Source organism: Macaca nemestrina, chromosome 6 (genome assembly GCF_043159975.1).
Source record: "Macaca nemestrina isolate mMacNem1 chromosome 6, mMacNem.hap1, whole genome shotgun sequence".
Classification (NCBI taxonomy): Eukaryota; Metazoa; Chordata; class Mammalia; order Primates; family Cercopithecidae; genus Macaca; species Macaca nemestrina.
The window spans coordinates 161,445,077-161,469,135 of NC_092130.1; the positions used below are offsets into that span (position 1 = coordinate 161,445,077).

The 24,059-nt window shown below is 32.2% G+C and overlaps 1 long non-coding RNA gene across 1 annotated transcript in view; it reads left to right on the forward strand.

Annotated features, from left to right (window-relative positions):
• The first annotated feature begins 4,809 nt into the window (after positions 1-4,809).
• Positions 4,810-24,059, forward strand: part of LOC139363627 (uncharacterized) — a 33,776-nt gene continuing 14,526 nt past the window's right edge. The window contains exon 1 of the long non-coding RNA XR_011624343.1: positions 4,810-5,021. This is a non-coding gene — a long non-coding RNA (uncharacterized lncRNA). The remainder of the gene's footprint in view (positions 5,022-24,059) is intronic.

The following is a 24,059-nucleotide window of genomic DNA, read 5'->3' on the forward strand; positions in this document are numbered from 1 at the left end:
GATTCTTCATCATACTTAGTCTATATCAGGATTTTCACATACTGGGTGATGTTTGAGTGTTTATACTTAGATGTTCACTATTAGTTAGGGTATAATGAAATGGCATTATTACAGCGTCCCCGTAGTTCCTCCAATTAGCTCTCAAACTTAAATTGGGATTAGTGTTTATCAGATGCATATATTATCATAAAATTGGCCAATCTACCAAAGCATGGCTGCTGCTGGATTTATTGTCAGTGCAGTCATTGAATTCCACAGAGAAAAGAAGAAACTGTCTTTAGAGGAAAAACAAACGAACAAACAAACAAACAGAATCCACTACCATTGATGAAAATCAGATTAAATAGTTTAATTATTTAGTCATAAAATACACGTAAATTTTATAACTAATTATGTATGCATGTGTGAATTAAGAAAAATAAGAAAAATAAAATAATATATTTGAATTTCCCTTTGAGCATATTCTTAATAATTATATTCATTTCTATTCTCCCAGAGGTAGCCACTCTTTTGACTGCTGCTTTTGCTTACAACTTCTGCAGTATGTATTTTTGCACCTTATTTCAAGTGAATCATAGTCTAGGTGTCCTTCTGTGATTTTCTTTTTCTTAGTCTTTTTTGAATTCTTAAAAGCTTTGTCCCTAGTTGAAGCATTCGTTTCTGGATTTCATACGGTAGTATTAATCAGTCATCTGCTGCGATTGGAGAGTTCTCAGGAATCTCCCAAAAGAGTGGTTCATGTCAATCTAAGATAATTATGCAAAAAAGGCACCCACGACAGCTTGAAATAGTGCACCCACCTGTAAAGGGAATCCAGGTGGGCCACGAACAGTATCTGGCTTGTGAGTTCTCCTCCTTCAGACTGTCAATTGCCACATTTTCTAAAGTTTATAAAAACATTGCATTCCTAAAAAGGACTCAAATAGTATATTATTTTAATAGAAATTGATGAAATCAATCTGCTAATATGCTTTGCCTTATTTTTTGTATCTGTATTCATGAGTGAAATATAATTTCTCACACTATCTTTCCTAATTGTGGTGTCAAGGTTATTCTAGCATCAAAATAAAATTTAGGAACTTTTAGCATATTTTCATTCTCTGAGATACTTTATGGATTGAAAAAAATTATTCTTTGAAAACTTCTTGGGGTTCGTGTGAAATATTATCTGGGCTTATATTGTAGGAATGAGCTAAAGAAAACAGGAGTGAAATTACTAACTACAGTCACATGTTCAATGCTTAAAGGCGCACTTAGATTTTCTGATTCTTTTTACGTCCATTTCTGTAAAATTAAACTGTTTCAGTTTTTTCTGTGTTTTTTTTTTTTTTTTTTTTTTTTTTTTTTTTTTTTTTTAACGGAGTGTCGCTCTGTCACCCAGGCTGGAGTGGTGCAGTGGTGCGATCTCGGCTCACTGCAACATTCGCCTCCCGGGTTCAAGCCATTCTCCTGCCTCAGCTTTCTGAGTAGCTGGCTGGGACTACAGGCACGCACCGCCACGCCGGGCTAATTTTTGTATTTTTAGTAGAGACGGGTTTCGCCATGTTGGCCAGATGGTCTCTATCTCTTAATCTTGTGATCCACCCTCCTCAGCCTCCCAAAGTGCTGGGATTACAAGCGTGAGTCAGCGCGCCTGGCCAATATTTTTTCTTTTAAAAATATTTAAACATTTTTAATTAGTAGATTTATTATGTTACTATTTTTTTCAATATCTACTACCTCTGCATTTAACTCTCCCTTTTTATCCTAAAATATTTTAAGCCTCTTCTGTTTTCTTTTTCTCACACATGCAAGAAATTTGTCAATTTTATCACTTTTCAATCAATACATTACAATACATATCAATCAATTTCGATATAACATCTTTTAAAAATTTTTCTGATTTCTGTTCTCAGCTTCATACACTTTCAACTTCTTACTGCTTTATTTTGATTCTTTAATTGATTTTTATTAAATACTTAGTTTGAAACAATTAATACGTTCACATTTTCTTAGTTTCTAATATCAACCAGGATACTAATTTCTCCACCTCTTTGTAACTGTTTTATTTATATTCATTAAGTCATTAGTATCTCCAATTAACACACAGGAGCCTAAGCCTCAGTGTTGACCAGAATAGAATTTTATTTCTTGCTTGGGTTTGGTCTAAATAAGTCTTCGTGATTTGTAGTTGGATCTCCCCCAAGCAATGGTCCATGAATCCAGCTACCTTCCATTTTATATCTCTGATATCACCAAGGACCCTTTGCATTCATGGAGAAAAAAGTGACTCACTGCTTCATCACTTCCACTCATATTCCATTTGGTGAGATCTTGGTATTTTGGTTAGATCAGGCTCACCTAGAGGCAAGAAAAAGTGTAAAATGTCACTGATTGTGTAGCCATCTACCAAAAATAAACCTTCTGGAAAAGAGAGCAGGAATATTCGGCAGACAGGGCTTAATCTTTGCCATAATATGTACCAAAACTGTATGTATGGTAATCATCATGAGTCACGTTTAAAGAAATACATTTGCCCTTAGGATTTTCTCTTGAACAAAGAAACAATCAAAACTTTTAAAAAATTGCTAAGCTTTCTTCATTTGTTAATTGTACTTGCCATGTGTTTTTAATTTTCTTGCGTTGTGGGCAAATAATTTTGTCTGAATTAAACCATTTTAAAACTTTTTTAGAAATTCATTCTGTGCAAAGTATGTGCTCTGTTTAAAAAAGACACTGAATTATCTTAAAAAGACTGTACATTCTTCATCTCATGAGTAAATGCTTCCAAAAATATCAATTATTAATCACATTTTTGCTTAAAAAATCAAGTAGTGACACAAGTGGCCACATATTCTCATTCCAATTATGTATTTTTAAATTCTTTGTAAAATTGTTCATTCTGCCACATACATTTTAATGTTGTACTACATTTTTACACACAGTTTTAGAACCATAGCTTCAATCTGAATATTTGTGTACAGTAACATTTTCTGTTTGTAGTAGTGATTTTTATTTTAAAGTATAATTTGTTTCATATTCCATAGCTTTTCTACTCTCCATTTAAGTGATATATTTTCTGGGCTTTTGTGTTCACTTTTTTTGCCCTTATATGTTATGAGCAGATCTTGTAAATTTTATATACTTATAATTACACATGCACTTCCATGCACACAAATATATCACTTCACTTTCTTTCATATTTTATCAAACAAAATAAGTCACAAAACTATACCAACTTGAAGCTAATTAGTAAGTTCATTCGTATGTGAAAAAAAGAGAACAAGCAACATTGATCAACAGCATATTGTGATTTTTGTCATATGTGGTTTTAGTTTTACAATCTTAATTTTTTTTGGTATTTTGTTAACAGCTCTCTTATTGTTTTAAATTTTTTATTATACTATAAGTTCTAGGGTACATGTGCACAACGTGCAGGTTTGTTACATATGTATACATGTGCCATGCTGGTGTGCTGCACCCATTAACTCGTCATTTACATCAGGTTTATCTCCTAATGCTATCCCTCCCCCTTCCCCCACCCGATGACAGGCCCCAGTGTATGATGTTCCCCTTCCTGTGTCCAAGTATTCTCATTGTTCAATTCCCACCTGTGAGTGAGAACATGCAGTGTTTGGTTTTCTGCTCTTGCGATAGTTTGCTGAGAATAATGGTTTCCAGCTGCATCCATGTCCCTAAAAAGGACATTTTAAAATTATTTTTAATGATAGTAATATCTTTTTAATTCCATTTTGTTTCTTACTTTGTTTTGAATATTTTTTGCTATAATATTTTATATGACATATTTAGAAATCATAGCTTTAACTTTTAAAAAAATATATAATGACAATCTTGACCATGTAACATGTACACTTTACTCAGTGAAGTTGAAAAATCAATAGAAATTATTATTTGTTGGCATTAATTTCAGAACACTTCATGAAAATTACTATCCTAACAACTTTTATCATCCTGTACCCAGTATTTACTTCTAATTTGTTCTGATGGTCATATTCAAGCATTATCTAAGTTTTCACAATACTTAGCTTATATTTAACACCATGTTGGCCATTTTCCTTATAAAAAATTCATTGAATCTTAAATATATTCCTGGGATCAATTTACTAAAAAATGTTTATTTTTGATAAATTATCTTTGACTTGTGTTCAGTATGTCTTCATTTTATGGTGATCTTAGAATCAAAGTTTTACCTTTTTTTTTTTTTCTAGCTAGGGCAATGTACTGACCTGAAATTGTTTATTAATATTTCTCTGTGTTTCTGCATGTATTGCTTCTGACTAGAAGTGAGTTCTCACTCAGTTTGGCTTTTTTTTTTTTTTTTGTAATACCTTGTTCTTCTCTGACTGTTTTAAACTTCTTTATTTTTGTTTTTGTTGTTCCTGAATTGTAAATTTTGAATTTTGCATATCATATGTCTACCTGTAAACATGTTTGTAGTTATAACTTTGGGGACCTGCCATGCTTCTTGAATATGAGAATTTATTCTTTCATTTATATCAATGTATTCACCATTAATTATCTTTTCAAATATTGGCTTATTTGTATTTCTTATACATTACCCTCTTGTATTTTAGATTTCACTTTCACTTCCCAGTGTCTTAACTCCTCTTTAATATTCTTTTTATATTTTATCTATCTGTTCTGTATTCTGGATAACGTTTTCCAATTTTTCCCTTAGTCCATTAATGTCAACCTCTGTGTGAGGGTAACCGTTTTTGTTTACCCTCTCCGAAAGCCATCCTTTGAGTTCTCATTTATATTACTATATTGTTTAATTCGAAAATTATTTTACAATATTCTCACAGTTGATTTGTCATTTTTATGTAAATAAACTATTTTTAGAATACTTTTTAGATTTATAGGAGAAGTGTGGAAACATCATGGAGGGTTCCCATATATCTCACACTCTGATTTTCCTGTTGCTATAAACAGAATGTTGTATCCTCCCCAAATTCATATGCTGAAGCCACAAGCCCCAATGTGATGCTATCCGGAGATGAAGCATTTGGAAGTTAATGCAGGTAGAGCCCCCAGGATGGGACTAGTGTCATTATAAAAGAGGAGAGAGACCATCTACCATCTTTCCCTCTCTGCTCCTTCTCTCTCATTCTTTCTCCACCATGTAAGGATACATTAATGAGAAGTCAGCCATTTCCAAGCCAGAAAGAAGGCCCTCACCAAGTATTGGATTTTGGCATCTTAAACTTAGACTTCTAGGCTCTAAACATGTAAGAAAAGAAATTTATATTGTTTAAGCCACCTAGTCTATAGTATATTGTTATGACAACCCAAACAGACTAATACATCTATTACAGATTGAGAATCCTTTATCTGAAACACCTAGGACCAGATATTTTTGGATGTCAGAATTATTTTCTTATTTTGGAATATTTCATATACATAATACGATATATTGGAGAGGGGACTCACATCTAACATGAAATACATTTATGCTTCACATATACCTTATACACATAGCCTGAAAGTCATTTTATACAATATTTTAAATAATTTTGTTCATGAAACAAAGTGTGTATACATTGGACCATCAGAAAGCAAAGGTGTAACTATCTCAGTCACTCATGTGGACAATAGTTAATCCTTCTCTTTCCTAAGGTTATACACGGTGGTCATTCCAACACGAAACTCTCCTGGAAGATGTTTCACATGGCCACCATTTTCACGTTTCTCCAACAGCTTGACTTTCTGTGCTGTAAACATAAATGCTGACTGTTTTTGTTGTCACTGTTACCTATATCACTGGTAGCCATGTAACCATATTACATGGACATACATGACTTAACTACGGTTGATACTGACCTTGAGTGCTTGGCTGAGGTAGCATTTAATAGGTTTTTCTGCTTCAAATTTACTCTTTTTTATATCTTTCTGTACTATACTGTTAGGAAGGAAGCCACTATTGAAGAAGTAGGGAGTCATACTCTACATTCTTGAAGATAAAGGAGATACATAACTTATTTGGAATCCTTCTTTATGAGAATCTGTCTTTTCTTTCCCATGTATTTATATATTCAATCATTTGTTTGTATCAGCAAAGTTTTATGATATTTACTTTATAATTTGTATTATAATCCAACAATATTTATTTTGTTCCTCAAACTGTTCCACCTTTGATCATCTGTTCTCTCTCAATAGGCTTCTTTGTGCTTTTGGCCTTCTACCATTGATGTGTGTTTGTTTTTGTTGTGGAGAATTTTGAGTAAAAAAATTATTTTGGTTCTACAGAATGTTCCAGACCGATCTTGTATATATCGTATATCTGTAGTAGCATTAACACTTTCTCCAAGGACTCTTTTACTGTAAAATAGTATCAGAAACCAAGATTTGGGGTATAGGGTTTTTTGTTGTTGTTGTTGTTGTTTTTGAGATAGAGTCTCACTCTTTCACCCAGGTGCAAAATCTACTCACTGTAACCTCCTCTTCCTTAGTCAAGCAATTCTCATGCCTCAGCCTTCTGAGTAGTTGGAACTACAGATGCACATGGCCACACATGGCTAACTTTTTTGTATTTTGAGTAGAGAAGGGGTTTCCCCATAATGGCCAGGCTGTTCTCGAACTCCCGACCTCAAGTGATCCGCTTGCCTCAAGCCCCCAACGTGCTGGGATTGCAGGCATGAGACATCACTCCCGGCTTCAGAGTATTCTCTTTCCTACTGTAATGCTATTGCTGCACAGCCTTCAGGTGTCAGAGTAAAAAAAGATACATGCAAATAATAATGCACTTATATATACATATACATCAATATATGTATATATAACCATCTCTAAGGCAAAATAAGTTAACGTAAGTTAAAAATAAATTAACATTGTTATCTCAACTCTAATCCATGACCATATGGATCAGTGTATTCTCCTAGCTTACTTAGCTATAAACTCCCCTTCTGACAATGAGAAATATGACTTCCATTATTGCCATTCATTTACTTAATTGATTAATTCCAGTATCCTGAATTGCAATATCATGATTGTTAACACCTATACCTGTAGGAAACTACTTTATTATCCAGAGTACAGTACTTAGCAGTATCTTTTGCCTTTTGTCTTACAAAACTCAAACCTTTCCCAAGCCACTTAGGTCAGTCAGCAAATTTTATCCCCTTGAGCCTCAGGGAGGTTGCTTCACACATTTGTAGTAATATCAATTTATTTTATCTATTCAACATTCTATCCATGGATTCCTTGAACTTCCTAGTTTTTGTAATTAGCATCTGATTAAGATTCACACTTTGTGCTGTAAAATTCTACAGGTTTTGGCAAATATGTAGTATCACATACTTACCATTAGAGTATTACACATTATAGTTTCACTGTGCTGAAAATACTATGTTTCACCTAGTAAACACCTATCCCTGGAACCCTGGAAACCAGTGATCTTTTTTCCCTGTCTCTGTGGTGTTGCCTTTTCCAGAATGTCATATACTTGAATTAATAAAATATTGAGGCTTTTCAGACTGGCTTCTTTTATCTAGTAATGTATTTTCCATGAATTTTTTCATGGTTTGATAACAATTTTCTTTCTACAATCAAATATTTCACTGTATGGGTGTAGCACAGCTTGTTCATGTATTGTGGAATATTTTGCTTGATTCCAGTGCTTGAAGACTACGAATAAAAGCTGCCATAAACATTTGCATTAAGACTTTTGTGTGGACATAAGTTTTCAAATCAGCTGGGCAAATATCTAGGAGCATGATTGCTAGATTGCATTGGAAAATTATGTTTAGCTGACAAACTGTCACTATCTTCTAAAGTGGCTGTGTCAATTTACATTCGGACCAGCAATCAATGAGAGGTCTCTTACTCCTGATTCTGGACAGAATTGTGTATTTTATTTACTGATTGATTTTTGGCTGTCCTTATAGGTATGTAATGGTATCCCATTGTTTCAGTGTATATTTCCCTAATGACAATGACATTGAGTATCTTTTCATGCATTTTCTGCATGTCGTTTCATTTTCATCTTATATATTCATTGGTAAAATATCTGTCCAAATTTTCCGCCCATTTTTACAATTGGGATGTTGTTTTCTTATTGTTGAGTTTTAAAAGGTCTTTCTAATGTTTCAAATACCAATCTTCATCACGTATATATTTTGCAAGTACTTTACCCAATCTGTGTCTTTTATTTTGTTCACAATGCTGTCCACAGAGCAGAAGTTTTTAACTAAAACTAAGTCCAGATGATTAGTGTTTTCTTTCACAGATTGTGCTTTTGGTTTTTTATATAAACATACATTGCCAACCAAACTCATGGTAGCCTATATTGTCTCTTATTGTATTTTAAATGTTTTTTAGTTTTTCATTTTAGAGTTAGGCCTATGATTTATTTTGAGTTAATTTAGTAATGGGTATAAATCTGTGTCAAGATTCATCTTCTTTTTGGTTTTTAATATAAACTTTAGAATCAGTTTGTACTTATCTACAAAATAGTTTGCTAGGATTGGGAGCAGGTTATGTTGAATTTGTAGATCGATTTGTCAAGAATCAAAATGTTTCAAAAAGATGGAGTTTCCCCAACTCATAAACACAGAATCTCCCTCCATTTATTTAGATCTTTGATTTCATTCATCAGAGTTTTGTATTATTCCTATTTGCTATGGAACCAGTTATGGTCTGAATGCTTATGTTATCCAAAATTAACATGTTGAAACCTAATCACCAATGTGATGGTATTATCAGATGGGAATTAATTAGGACATGAGGGCAGAGTTATCACAAATGGGATGAGCCAACTTATAAAAGAAGCCCTGGAGGGCTGCCTTGCCCCTTCCACCATGTTGGTACCCAGTGAACAGGCGTTATCTATGAACCATAAATCTCTCTGTCATTGGAAACTGAGTCTGCTGGTGCTTTGATCTTGGGCTTCCAGCCTTCAGAACTGTAAGAGATAGATTTTCATTGTCATATTTTTATTATTGTAATTTTACACTTACTATCCTATGATCTAGGGGTATGTTAAATTGTAAATTTTTTTTTATTTTTTGACATTAAAAAACTGTATATACAAATGGCACAGTCAGCATTCTTTTAAATAGTCTATGGATATGCAAGAAAATGTATTATGTGTCCAAGAAATGTGGTGTCATATATCTAAAGTGACTAGTTGTATAATATAAAAAGTACTTTTTTCTTCCCATTAATGACCTTAAAGGGTGGTCTGTTCAATTCCAGTTTCTAATATTTTAGGTGAGAATTGTGAAACTAAATATTTTCTTATGTTTTCATTATATAATTATTATTTCTGGCAGCTTGTCCACTTTTCTTGAATTCAGGAAAAGTTGCATGGCTTTTCACAATTTCAATTTCTCAAATTAAAGGGCTATTTCTCCATTTTGCAGGTATTCTCTTCCACTATTTGTTTAACTGTTTCTCTCTTCCATCTGTTCTTTCTTATCACGACAATATTTTGACTAGCATTTAAGAGTTGTTGGAACTCTTATTCATTCATGGTTTCTGTTTCTTTGAGTTTTTCTTTGAGGTGGTAGATACTGCTGTTTGGTATCAGAGGTCACTAATTTGGAGATACTAATAGTAACTATCTACCCTCTAAATTTATCTACTTGTGCTGTGGTTTTGGTTATTAATTTGTAGTTCTAGAAAGTATATGATTCTGCTTACATTTCCTTATATTATCAAAATAATTTACCTGCAAATATAGGCTCTTCAAAATAAATTTCTTGGTTCAGGCATCATGTTTAGCTCTTTCTTTATAGTAGTGCTATCTAATACAAATACAGTGTGAAACAAGATGTTAGACAATTTTATAAATGTGAGCATATAAGATTTATGGGAAGATAAGTAATTTTTTTTTGTTTCCACATTAAAAATCAGTAAAGAGGACCAGATAAAAGTAATTTTATAATATATTTTATTTAATGCAATATATCAGAATAGTATTACTTCAACATGCAATCAATATAAATATTAATAGGATATCAATTTTATTTTTGCTATAGTTTTAAAATCTGCTGTATGTTTTATACTTAAAGAATATCTCACTTTGGTTACCAAATTTTCCTCAGTCTTTGGTTATCAAATATTCATCAGTTATAATGTGAAGACATTTGGCTGCCTTAATATGATATTTCACAATTTTCTTTGTGTTAAGTCCTGGTTCTTAGAAAACACAAAGGATAAAATGCAAACATTTTCCTTGCATTCTACCAGTGTTACAATAAGGGAGACCTCAGCTGATCCATTTAGTTTCTTTCTCTTTGGCTTGCTTGGTGCCAGTGATAAAAGAGATTATGACAGGAAACCAATATATTGGCTCTCTTAGGGCCAAGCTATGAAAAGATACATATACACACACAAGCATGATGATCTCAAAAAAGATAAACTGTAATTTTATGAACTTCAGCAGTCTTCCATAATAAAACCTTTCAGGAAACCAGTAACAGAAAAGATATAACTTAATAAAACCTCTTCACTACAGATAAAGGTAAGAACTCTCATTTTAGTTGTGAAATCTATTAGGAAAGTGAGTGGAACATTTATTGTTGAGTCTGCTATTTAATATACAGAAGGTATGATCAGATTTAAAAAAAGAAAAAATAGTAAGAATGGAAGGAAAAAAACTTCCTTTGAGATAATTTGATTTTCCAAGTAGAATATCTGAGCAAATCTGGAAACAACTTATTAATGGAAAAAAAGAGATTAATCGTATTGCTAGACTCAAGTTTACGGTTAAATGAGTACTTCTCTTTTAGGAAAACAACAGTTTTGAGTGTAGTACTATGAAAACAAGGTATTATTCTGAATAAAAACCGTAATTCTCAGACCTTTCTGTCTATATTACCTGGAATATGGATTAGTCATTTGCAATTGATGTTTGAATTCTACATACATGTGACCTTCAGCAACTAATTATAGCAATCAGAATTAATTGGCAGATAATTTGATATCATAATGCATAGAAAGATAACTTTTGCGGCATTGTATTCATGAAGGAAGCATATAATCAACTGTCACATTTTTGGTTTGTTCTAAGCAGTTTTTTTGTTTTTTGTTTTTTACAAAATGTAGTTAACCCTTTAGCAATATTTTTATCCCACTGGGCTTTTACTATTAATTTTGAACAGTGCTTTGATGGAAAGACAAGCTCTATTCCTTTCACTTCTTAATTGATGGATAAATTAATATTCTCTTCTTTGAATCCACAGCTTCAGACATCATCTTCACATCGTAACATAGCAAAAACTAAAATAAAAAGATGCAATAATTTATCTGATAATTTATTATGTATACTGTATCATAGTATTGTTCAATAAAATATTCACTGAGAATTGAAATTTCTATAATCCATGCTTTCCAATATAGCAGCCGTGAGTCACATGTAACTACTGTACAAACCATCAACTGAATTTTCAGTACATTTAATTTTAACTGATATATATTTACATACTCATGTTTGTGGCTAGTGGCTATCCTATTAAATAGAATAGTTATAGATCAGCATAGCTATTAAAACATGTCTTTTATCGTATTCGGTATTTAGACATTAATATACTCTAAAAACATGTCCTCTGGTCAGCTTTTAGGAAATAATTCTATTATTCATAGATCAAAAGGAAAAAGTTTTTTCTTTCCAACCTAAAATAGATTGAGCTTGACTACTGTATTCTCCAAGTACTCTTACACAGGCTCACTAAATAAATGAGCCAATTAACTCCTTAAGGGCAAACAATAATAATTTCGTTTATTGGGAGAGCAGAACCAATGTGTCCTCATTCAGAGTATATACAGATTATGAATTAAAAGAAATCGTTTAGTTTGAAAAAACAATGTAGTTATGTTCTGTTTTTTGTCTATTCCTTTTCTCCAACAATTACTGCCATAGGAACTTCAACATCACTTGGTCCCAAGTGGCTACAGATTTTTTTTAAGTTTACAAATGTATTGAGACATAACTGACACAAAATAAGGTTCACATATTTAAAATGTTAATTATTATAAGTTTTGACATATGCATGTATTCTTAAAACTATTACTGTAATCAAAAAGTCATATTGTTTACTAGAGTTTAGCCACAGCTTTGGCAGAAAATGAACTGAAGTAGGAAGTCAGATATTTTACAGTTTTACATTTTTACGATTCTCTCCATATAAGGTACCAAATATCTTCACTACTGACATAAAATAATGTCAGTAAATAATATATCCACAGTTACATTTAAAATCCAACTCTTGGGATAATTACAGAATCACTGCAGCATATGGAAGAGTTAGAGAGTAATGTGCTGTCAACCAAAGCTAATTTCAGTTAGATATCATCCCTCCTCTTCATAGTGAGCTTATGCTACATGAGCATTTGGAGAATAGAATTTAAGGCACTTAAGTTATGACGGGTGAGAAACTTGGCTCCCTGGCAAAATAAGTCAAACATATATGAGATGTCATTTTATGTGATTTCAAGTATTGGCAATATTAATCCACAAGTGCTTAGAAGATACTCATTCTGAAGGAAAATGGGATATCGTAAGAGTGGAAGTACACAATGAGAAATGTTATTCTATAGACTTCTGTGTAGAATCACATATAATTCAATTCATTAAAAATTTTATTGAATAAATGTGTGTATCTATATAACATTGTGCAAGTATATTTATATAAAGTGTCTAATATATACATGTATATTAGAGATTTTTCTAACGATTCTGTATTTTATGTCGTTTCAGGACCCCAGTTACTTCTATCCCTTATTTTACAATACAATAGGTTTTCACAAGTTATATAAAATGTCATATAATCATTATAGCAAAAATCATAACATTTTTCTTGCTCCTACAAGTTCCCAAATTATTTTTGATTAACAGCTATTGAGGTAGGCAAAAAATTGTGCTTACTTGTTTTTAATTATGCAAGAGGAAACTGAAAGTCAATAGTGAAACAAATGCACGCTTTTTAATGGTGCTTCCGCTAGGGATAAACACTTTCATTCTTCTACCATGGACTCTGTTCTCTGCATCACTAACTTCAATTTAAATTTCACTTAGCTTCCAAATACAAATAGAAGCCATATGATATATATGGCCAAATGCCTAATGACTGACTCTATCTTGCCAAGTGATCAAACAATGATATCCAAGTAGCATGATGTAGTGAAAAATGTATCAAACTGAAACCGGGAAACAATACTGTCTAGGTATACTCCCTCCCTTTCATGGTTAGCTTATGTTACATAAGGTTTTGGAGAATAGAATTCTAGAGCTTAATAACAACAGAATAAGTAACTTGCCTGAAGACAAGCTGCATGCTATAACAAAAAAGATTGATTAATGCATGTGGCCTCTAACTTAGTACACACCTTATCAATTTCAGTTATTTCTTTTCCCATTCTCTCCTCTGACTTGGCTCAATTTAAGCTATTTTTATTTTTAATATTTAATGATCTGTAACAAAGAGAATAGATATTCCTAACTAGAAGCTGTAGTTCTTTCATTAAATATGCTCATTTCCAGATTTCCTTGTTTTAAATTTACCTAATAAGAGTCTTGAAAATTCAGTCTTTGCAATCGGTTGTCAAAGGCAGGTATTTTATATGTGATTCATACATGCTAAACTCAGTGAGTTTCTTCTGAAACTTTGACTACATTTTGCCATAACTTTATGATTTTTCAATATTTATAATCTTTTACATGAGGACAAAATGATTAATTTGTTATTATCATTTGTGCAATAGAATGTCAAGAATAAGTTTGAAAACTTGAATTTTTAAAAGTAATAAATGAGACTTCCCAATGTTTCAAATTCGACATCTTTAATGGATTACAAGAACATTAAGAAATAAAATAATATGAGCTAGTGAGACAATAATATACAAGTTTACTCAGAACTCTGTAATTCCAGAGTCTTTCAAAACCTTTCCATAATATGGTTATATAACTACATTAGAAAAATGAAAAGTACAGAAAGAAGGAGCGTGGGACCAAACACAAAGAAAGTTAACAATTTTGACAAATTCTTCTATGATAGCATCAAACAAAACATATTAAAAAGCAATACACCTATTTTAATAAAGAAGAAGCAAAGGAAACTGAACCACAATGTTAATTCCTTTGCCATGATTGCATTAATGAAGCACTTACTGTTTTCAGTTTGGGATTTTTCCCATGGAAAGCAAACTCTAGTTTTTCAACCTTGATCTTAGTTCTTCTCAGACGTGGCAAGGTCAGCATTGGCTATCTGTGTCCTAAGAGAGCTACCTTCCTTGAAGGTTTTAAATAGGGTAAAATGCACATACTACACACAGTTGATAGATGGATTCTTTAGCTTCATAACTTAGTTGCTTACGGTTTGAATTAGAACAGACATATGAACTAGTCTATAATCAGGAAAACCAAATAAGCACCAGACATTGTTGAAATACTATTTCATTTAAACTTCATAATGACTTTAGAAATTAAGAATTAATGTTTTCCATAGGGATTCTGAGAGCTAAAAATAACTGTCTGAGGTCTCCCAGCTTTTTGTTGTCAGAGTTGAGTTCAAAACACGGATTTTTGAATTCATGGAAGGATACAACTACATGTGCTCAGTATTTCTCTTAGAAAGAAAAATAATTGATGTTTACTCACTTGAAATCAAAATATAAATTGTAAGTTAGTTCAAAACTCTTAATCCAGGCAATCTTTTTTCAAAGAAGATTTAGTATAAATGTCTTATGAGTGTTTTTATTTTCTAGGGATTTTGGGATGGGGAGGGTGGCTGAGGATCATATTAAATTACAAAACAGTGACCTACTGAAGACTACCTCTTTCAATATTAGTTTGAATTATCTGTGTCAATATATTGTAGAATAGTCAATATATCATGGAATACAAATACATATTTCGTACTGTTATTTGACAGAAATTATTCACAGAATTTAGCGCTTTAAAAATACAGGTAATTATGTTCTGCATTGATAAACTTTTCAATTTCTGTGACAGACCTCCTAGTGGAAACTACCAAACACATTAATTGATTATGAACATCCTGTCTTTAGAAGATGGATAACTTTAATATTCCTTTATTATTAAATTTATAAGCTATACATACATGTATATGTATATATATACACATATGTATATATAGATACATGTATATGTATATACATACATGTATATGTATATACATATACATGTATATATACATGTGTATGTATACATATACATGTATATATACATGTATATGTCCATATACATATACATGTATGTATGTATACATATACATGTATATATACATGTATATGTATATACATATACATGTATGTATATACATATACATGTATCTATATATACATATGTGTATATATACGTGTATATGTATGTATGTATACATATATGTATACATATACATGTATGTGTATATATACATACATGTATACATGTATATATGTATACGTATACATGTATGTGTATATATATATACATGTATACATATATGTGTATATATATACATGCATACGTGTGTGTGTGTGTGTATATATACACATGACTATTACTTGGTGTTTTCAGAAAGGCAGTTAAATATAATGTACCATCATTATCAGACAGGGTCCAGCAGAAAAAAAAATAAATTCTAAAAGTTTAACACTATCCTAAGAACCAAGGTTAAATGAGACCTCAAAATATCTTCATAATATGCAGTTTGGAAGCAATTACACTTAATTCTGTCATATACAATTACTAATCATCACTATGATGACATTTTCTTTTTGAAGGCAGCAATATGTAGTTATGATTAAAAGCTAAGTATACCTTTTAAAATGCAGGTTATTATGTACAAATACAAACTACATGTGCGTGTGTGTACATACATTTATATACATATATACATGAATTGATGCATGAAACTATGACTATATATAGAAATAGACTATATAAAGACTATATATTCAGTGGTGCAAAAGCAATGGCAAAAACTGAAATTACGTTTGCATTGCCTAATATATAGTTTGTCATAACTGTGTGATTCTTCAATATTTATATTTTTTAAAAAATAAAGACAAAAGTGTTTATCTTCTTATTGCCATTTGTGCAGTGCAATGTCTATATATGTGTATATATATAGTCAATATATAATATAGATATAGTCGTAGGTCTATGTATGTCATGGTATCATGCCATTAGGAAAGAAAAACAAAGCATTTATGAATTAATCTTTGATTATTTCTGGACACAGTTTACACACTGGAAAGGGATTTCCTAATAACTGGTTATTGCAAGTAAATGAAATTGTTCATAAAAAGAACTGTTCTGATGAAGAGTATCCTTTATATATATTTTTGCTTTTCTTGAGAAGACATGTCAGACTCCAGCACTATGTAATATATCCATGTGGCAATCTATGCTCGTACCCTTTGAAGCTACAAAAACAAAACATAACATGCTTGTGAGTTGATGTCATGATTTTCTGTTTCTACTTCTAATTTGAGCACTTTTGTCCATAGTTTTTTGTTCAAATTATGTCATGGTCTTTCAATCAAAATTATTTAAGTGCTTTTTCAACTGCTACTGGATCCCCAGCCAGCGGTTCTTGCTATTATATGGGGAGTAGAGGTTTGATGAGTGGTAGACATAGCAGCTGTGCCTATATAAAAACATAATATCAGGCTGGGCATGGTGGCTCACACCTGTAATCCAAGCACTTTGGGAGGCCAAGGCGGGCAGATCATGAGGTCAGGAGTTCAAGACCAGCCTAACCAACATGGTGAAACCCCGTCTCTACTAAAAATTCAAAAATTAGCTGGGCATGGTGGTGGGCTCCCGTAGTCCCAGCTACTGGGGAGGCTGAGGCAGGAGAATCACTTGAACTCAGGAGGCAGAGGATGTGGTAAGCTGAGATAGTACCATTGCGCTACAGCCTGGGCAACAGAGCGAGATTACAACTAAAAAAACAAACAAACGAACAAAAAAAAAACCAAGAAAACCATAATACCACAGCACCTTGTATACAAATAGCCTTTGAAAATAAAGATAGATTTTTCCAGGTATTATTGGAAGAGAGTGGATTTTAAAAAACCATAAATGATAGAGGGTGAGATATTCCCAATATATAACTTCCACTCACATTAAGTGTCTTGGCTCATAGAAAAAGGAGGCAGTGTAGATAGCCTGGAATCTATGATATAAATAAATAGGATGATCATTATGTCATTATTAAATGGAAAAGTAAGATTGTATAAATTATAAATTAAATTTATGTAATTATAAATTATAAATTAATTTTATTTTTGACATTTTATAAGAAATTTTCACTATTTGTTATATATGATATGATTGTTATATACACTGATTATTTAAATGGTGTTTTTTATGAAACAAACACACATATTTTACTACAGAAAAAGATTGTAAAACATAATAATGTTTCAAAATCAAAGTCTGAAATTAAGTTGTAGTTAACATTAATGGAAAATGTGCGAGAAGTATACAGAAATTATCTGCAGTAGTTTTTTTTAACTTTTATGTACATCTAAACTTATCTCAGATAAAATTTTTATTTTAAAAAAGTTACGATGTGGCTCCAAGCATAATTTTCCCAAGTTGTTTCATAATGGTGAATCCTCTCTTCTGGCATCTCTTACTTTAGGTTTATATTTTCAACTATGTCCTAGAAAAGAATAAAGTTACTCTCCTACTCTAGGTCAAGCTACTACTTTCTCTAGCCCCAGAAGATGTTCTCATTCCCACATCCAGGAATGCTGCCAAGCCCAGTGAGGAGAGTCATTCACTTTGACCATCAAATTGGCTGAATTTATCCTGGTTGTAAAAAGAGAGTGAGGAAGGGTTTTTACATCCTCTGAAAACTCTTAATAAAACCTCTTGCAATATAATGTAATTTACATAAGTTGTCTAGCAATTCAGTCATTTGAAGAAAAGAAACATTTATTAACCTTTTTTTAAGTGATGGACACTCTTTTAAATGGTGTTGATAGCAAGATAATTTGCAATGACCTTGATGGTGAGATGATTAACAGCCTATTCCTTCAAACACACACCACCTAAAAAGATAAGGGTACATTAACAGATAGTTAAAATACATAAAAATATGTGCTCATATGTGTTTATATAAAACTGCAAGTAGAAAATAATTAAATATGTATAAAGGGAATGCAGGAATAAGAAATGACTTTTTGAGTATTTATTTTAATAGGTTTTGCTTTTAAATCTGTTAAATATGACATATTTACAATTACTGAATTTAAACTATCGAAAGACATAAAAATGAAAGGAAACAACAAAACCAAATATGAATCTAGTTGGCAGCATATTTGTACAAAGTAGGAGTGCTTTAAATAATTTTTAAAATAGTAATTTCAATTTATACTCAGAAAAAAGGCAAAAAAAATAGCATCAATATTTTAAAAATAGAAAATGAAACTCAGTTATATTGAGATATAACAAAAATGAACAGTTATGTGAAATGGTAAATCTATAATTTTTGGTGCTGTTGAGAGCATCATTTTTAAACATGGAGGAAAATAGGTGTTAAGATCAAATAAGTCAACAAATACCATTTACTAATAAATTTAAATTGGAATTATCAGTGTGAGCTCATGTACTTTATCTTTAAATAAAACAATAGTTCACTTATGGATAAAGGCTAAAATAATGATCAACCAGATAGCAAACAGAACAGCAAACATTCAAATTATGGCCTTTAGATATTAATTTTCACCAAACGAAAAAGGGGCTGCCTGGAAATGTGTAAGGCAAGAAGGAAGTTGTCAAAAACTACTAACCATGTATAAAACGGGCTTGACATCCAACTTGAAAAGACAACATTGTAATACTAACCAAATAACAGATGAGAAAATTCTTCTTACAAAATATTTCAACCTATAAAGGGAGAGAGAATGTTATAGTAGTAACGTCAGAATTACACAGACTTTAATGAATTGATCTATCGTTAACCATCAACAACAGCTTATTTAACAAAAAGGAAGATGATCAGGAATCATGTGCCCCTTATGGGAAACAAAAGACTATCTACTGAAGGAGACTTGCCAGAAAAATAAGGAATGGGAAAATGTGATCCAATTTCTAGGTAAGATACAATAAGTACAACTTACAGAAAACAGAGAAAAAAGACAATCAGTACTTTTCCAGGTGTGATAGTGATATTTTGAGCTTATTACAAAATGATTTTACCTTTTAGAGATGTGAACTAATATATTTGTAGATGAAATGACATCTGTGGCTTACTTCAGATATTTTAAGAGGCAAAGTGTCTGGTGGTAGAGATAAACCAAAATTAGCAATGAATTTGTAATTACTGAACCCAAATGATGGGGACATGGATTTTTATTATATAATTTTGTTTACTGATAAATTCATGATATTTTCATAAAAATAGCAAAAACAATTAATGGATTTCTGCATATGATGAAGTAAATTTTGTGTAATGGTAACATTATTGTTATGTTGTAAACTGTAACTGTTATACTTGTAAGCACAATTGTCCTTCAACCCTAGAATTTTAAAGTTCATTACGTATTTCAGACACATAATATTGAGACTGTACTAGAATAGAACTAAAACCTACCATTTGGAATGAAATTTTACTTTAAATAATGTGTTAGAATACAGAGGTCTTTAAAATAAACTGTACATTTATTTATTCTCTTAAAAAAATGTATTGTTACACAAAACCCATAACCTTAACTTTAGGAAGACTTGGGCATGATTTTTTTTTCAAATTTAAATTATTTTATGACAAGTTTGACAACTCCTTCAGCTTAGTTTTACTGTAAGGTATCAGAGCTAGGTGAGAGTGTCAGAAGAATGTCTTTCTCTTTTTTTTCCCTTACTCAAAAAAAAAAAAAAAAAAAAAAAACTGAGCCAAAATAACTTATTCTAGCAATATTGATTTCTATTGGTTTGAAACTCCTCTCTATTTTACCAATATGTGATAGAATGTTTTCACACCTTGTTTAAAATCGAGACTATTTGTTACCTGATTTTAGATTAACAAAAGCAGTACAGAAGGCAAATACTCTCTTATGTGGCTGATAGATTAAAATAGAAATTCTAGAGACGGTTCCAACACTATTTGGTGAAAACCAGATTATAGATATGAAGGACTTTGGTTTGCATACTTCACTTTGATCTTTAATCACATATTATGAAAGTTCTCCATTTCCCTTTTTATAAGCAGAATTAATAACTCTCTCATAGAAAGTGCCTACTTCCAATTATGACTGCCCTGCTTGGGTCACAAAATACTTGTATTGTTCATTTAATCATGTCATAGATGTTAGAGATGTTGGAGATGTTTTAGGTGCAAGTATTTGCTCTATGGTATAAGACCCATTTTATAATTGTTTGAATGTCAGATCACATCAATATCTTGTGTATATTTCCAAGAGAAAGAAAGGAAAAGCAAGTTGTGTATACCTTAAACAAGGTTAACATGGCCTCCATTTCTCGACTGAACTAATTCAACATACAATATCCCATATCATCTTGGAGAATATTCTTAGATTACAAAGAGTTCAGGTTAAAATACAAACGCGGTTTTAGGTATGGAAAACACTAGGAAGGTATCATTGTGGAGATCAAGTGTTAATTAAAGATTTGTATTTGGTACAAAAAACTAGCCGGGCGAGGTGGCAGGCGCCTGTAGTCCCAGCTACTTGGGAGGCTGAGGCAGGAGAATGGCGTAAACCTGGGAGGCGGAGCTTGCAGTGAGCTGAGATCTGGCCACTGCACTCCAGCCTGGGCGACAGAGCCAGACTCCGTCTCAAAAAAAAAAAAAAAAAAAAAAAAGATTTGTATTTGGGAGAGCGGGTCTACTAGATATAGAGGAAGTGCCAGTCTTTTCTCTTGGTGAAAGTTTGGAGAACTATTTTCCAAAGTGAATTAACTTCTTGGAAAAGGCTTTTGTTTTTTAATAGAGAAAAATATTGAAATAGAGCAGAGATTGAGAAAACTCTTGACCTCCCAATAGAGGTGTGGGAAGTAAGAGAAGGTAAAAGTTAAAGACTCAATCAATTAAACTAAACTTTCTTTACTTTGATGGCTGTAAGAGGTCTCCACCCAGCCTTCCTCTCTGGTCCTTGCCCTTGCATTTTGTTTCAAAGCTTGCACTTCAAAATGACTGTACTGCAAACCTCTTATTAGACAAAGAAGTTTATTTAGTAGGTGGACTTGTACATGTGTGAGGAAACCTTGTCAGCTTCCTGTACTAATGAACTAATAATCACTAAGGATTATTATATATTTAAGAAATATAACAACACAAAATGAGACAAAATTGACCTTCAGAAAGTCTTACTTAAGGTTAAATATAAATAATTTAGTCATCAGAAAAACCTTAACAGATTATAATTAGATGGGCTCCAAAGATATTCAAATGATAGTAAGCACTATGTAATTTAAAATATTAAACAAGTACATGTTTCTATGAAAAAGGAAGCCATCTAATAAAAATAAAGTTATTAAAATATATATGACTAGTTAAATTAGAAAACTAAAATTACCCTAAAAGCAAATATTTGAATGTGTATGAATAATAAATAAAACACTTACATACACAATAATATTAAGGAAATGTTTCATAATTTAGGACAGAAAAAAAAGTAATTTTTGTTCTTTTTTTGAGACAGAGTTTGGCTTTGTTGCCCAGGCTGAGTGCCTTGGTAAGATCTCGGCTCACTGCAACCTCTGCCTCCTGGGTTCAAGCAATTTTCATGCCTCAGCCGCCTGAGTAGCTGGATTACAGGCACCCACCATCATGCCTGGCTGATTTTTTTGTATTTTAGTAGAGACAGTGTTTCACTATGTTGCCCAGGCTGGTCCCAAACTCCTGAGCTCAGGAAATCTGCCTGTCTAGGCCTCCCAAAGTGCTAGGATTACAGCCATGAGCCACCACACCCAGCTGAAAGTAATTTTTAAATTGTGAAAATAAGATCGGGAGTGGTGGCTCATGTCTGTAATCCCGGCACTTTGGGAGGCCAAGGTGGCAGAATCACTTGAGGTCAGAAGTTCAAGACCAGCCTGGCCAACATGGCAGAACTTGATCTCTACTAAAAATACAAAAATTAGCCAGGTCATGATGGCCATGCCTGTGGTCCAAGCTACTTGACAGACTGAAGCATGAGCATTACTTGAACCCAGGAGGCAGAGGCTGCAGTGAGCCAAGATCTCCATACTGCCCTCCAGTCTGGGCAACAGAGCAAGACTCCTGTCTCAAAAAAAAAAAAAAAAAAATTGTGAGAAAGTATAGATACAATAAATGACAATACAGGGCAACAGGAGAATAAAGAAAAAAACAAATTTGAGCCTCTGAACAATAGAGATAGAACCACTGGGTAAAACAAAGAACAGGATCATTTTTTAAGTGGCACACACACACACACACACACACACACACGAACACATATACATATATATTCTCACATACACAATCAAATTTCTATCATAGGATTAACCTCAAAAGAAGAACCTCAAAATCTAATTGATTCAAAAGGACGGCCTAAATACAATCTATAAATTTAACTTCAACCCTAGATCTTTGAAATGCCTAGAATACTATTATTAATTCATAATTGCACTAGAATATAAGAAGGAAAAATGATGATAATACTATAAATGATCACATAAGAGTAATAAGCAAGATGTGATTAAATAAATTGAACTCAACACAGTCTAGACATAAGCAAGGCTGTGCTGGGAGCAGTGGACTTGACCAAGAATGCTTTACAAACTAGGATGAAAGATTCTGACATCTGGAGAGGACTCATTAGGAAAGTCAGAGTAGTGTCCCATGAAGCTCCACATATCCACCTTTGCATTGGACAGAAATTCCCAGTTACCTTTAGATCAAACCCTAAATATATAAGCCTGGGTCAGGAAAAAAAAAAAAAAATGCAGTTCCCTGGGAATCTGATAATAGCCATAAGTGATAGGAAGCATCCATAGCTAGGACTGGTACTGAATCATCAATGAGTCAGGAGTTCTTACTTTTATCCACTCTTACACAAAACAGGCTGACTAACCACCAATCCCATCAATGTACCATAGTCCTCTTCGCTTTAAATACACTATTGAAAAAATAAATAAGAAAGAAAACTAAGCCAACAAAGAGAAAATTTCAAGACCGTTTTAAAATACACAATCAAGAATCAACAATCTTCTCAGATAAGGCACTGCCTATTTTAGAATTAAATGCGGATATAATAGAGATTGTGAAAATTTTAAATGATTATTTAAATCTCAATAAGAAGGCTAAACATTTATAATAGATGCAGATTAAAAGTATATAAATGAGCTATAAAATAAAAATAGATATCACAATAGCTGTAACACCAAAGAATTAATAGATAAAATTCACAATATAAAAGCTGAGACATTTATTCTACAAAACCCAAATCCTTCTAATAGAAGTATCTGTAGATTTAAAACATTCTATTATATTGATTACATTACAACAAGAGACCCTACTGAGAAAACTAGGATGGCTTTTCATATGACATCAAATTAGTTGAGAGAAGCTGGATGGCACTAGAAAGAAAAATAATGTAATTTTTTCTTGAGGACTAACTGAGTTACACTCAACAAAGACATTCCATGAACCATTAAACTGGTTCTGTGCGTAACAAGGCCAAAAAGAATTCCTTAGGTTTTGATTTAATTTCTTTTTCTTTTTTTGTATGTTAGAGACATTGCATGTCACATCTAGAGAGATAACTAAAGGCTTTTCATCAAACAGTCAAATTTGAATGGAGACCTTTGCAGCAAAAATCCTTGGAAAAAGTTTAGGAAGCAGGAAAACAAGTTCTGTCCTGGCACTCTTATCTTTTTCAGAAGAAATGGAATGTGATGTATCTGTGAAAATGGCAGAGCTCATCGGAACCTCTGAGCACACGAATAAAGTAGCCTCTGACTTTTGAACTTGAGTTCTTCTGCCTGAAGCTAAACAAAAACTGCTAGTTCATTACTGGAGAATAGCGAAGCAAATGGTTTCATTAAAAAGGGAGTGATGACTTAGCCAAATGACAGTCTTTTCCCATAATGGTTCTATGATTATTGGAAAGTTCCTTTGAGAAATGAA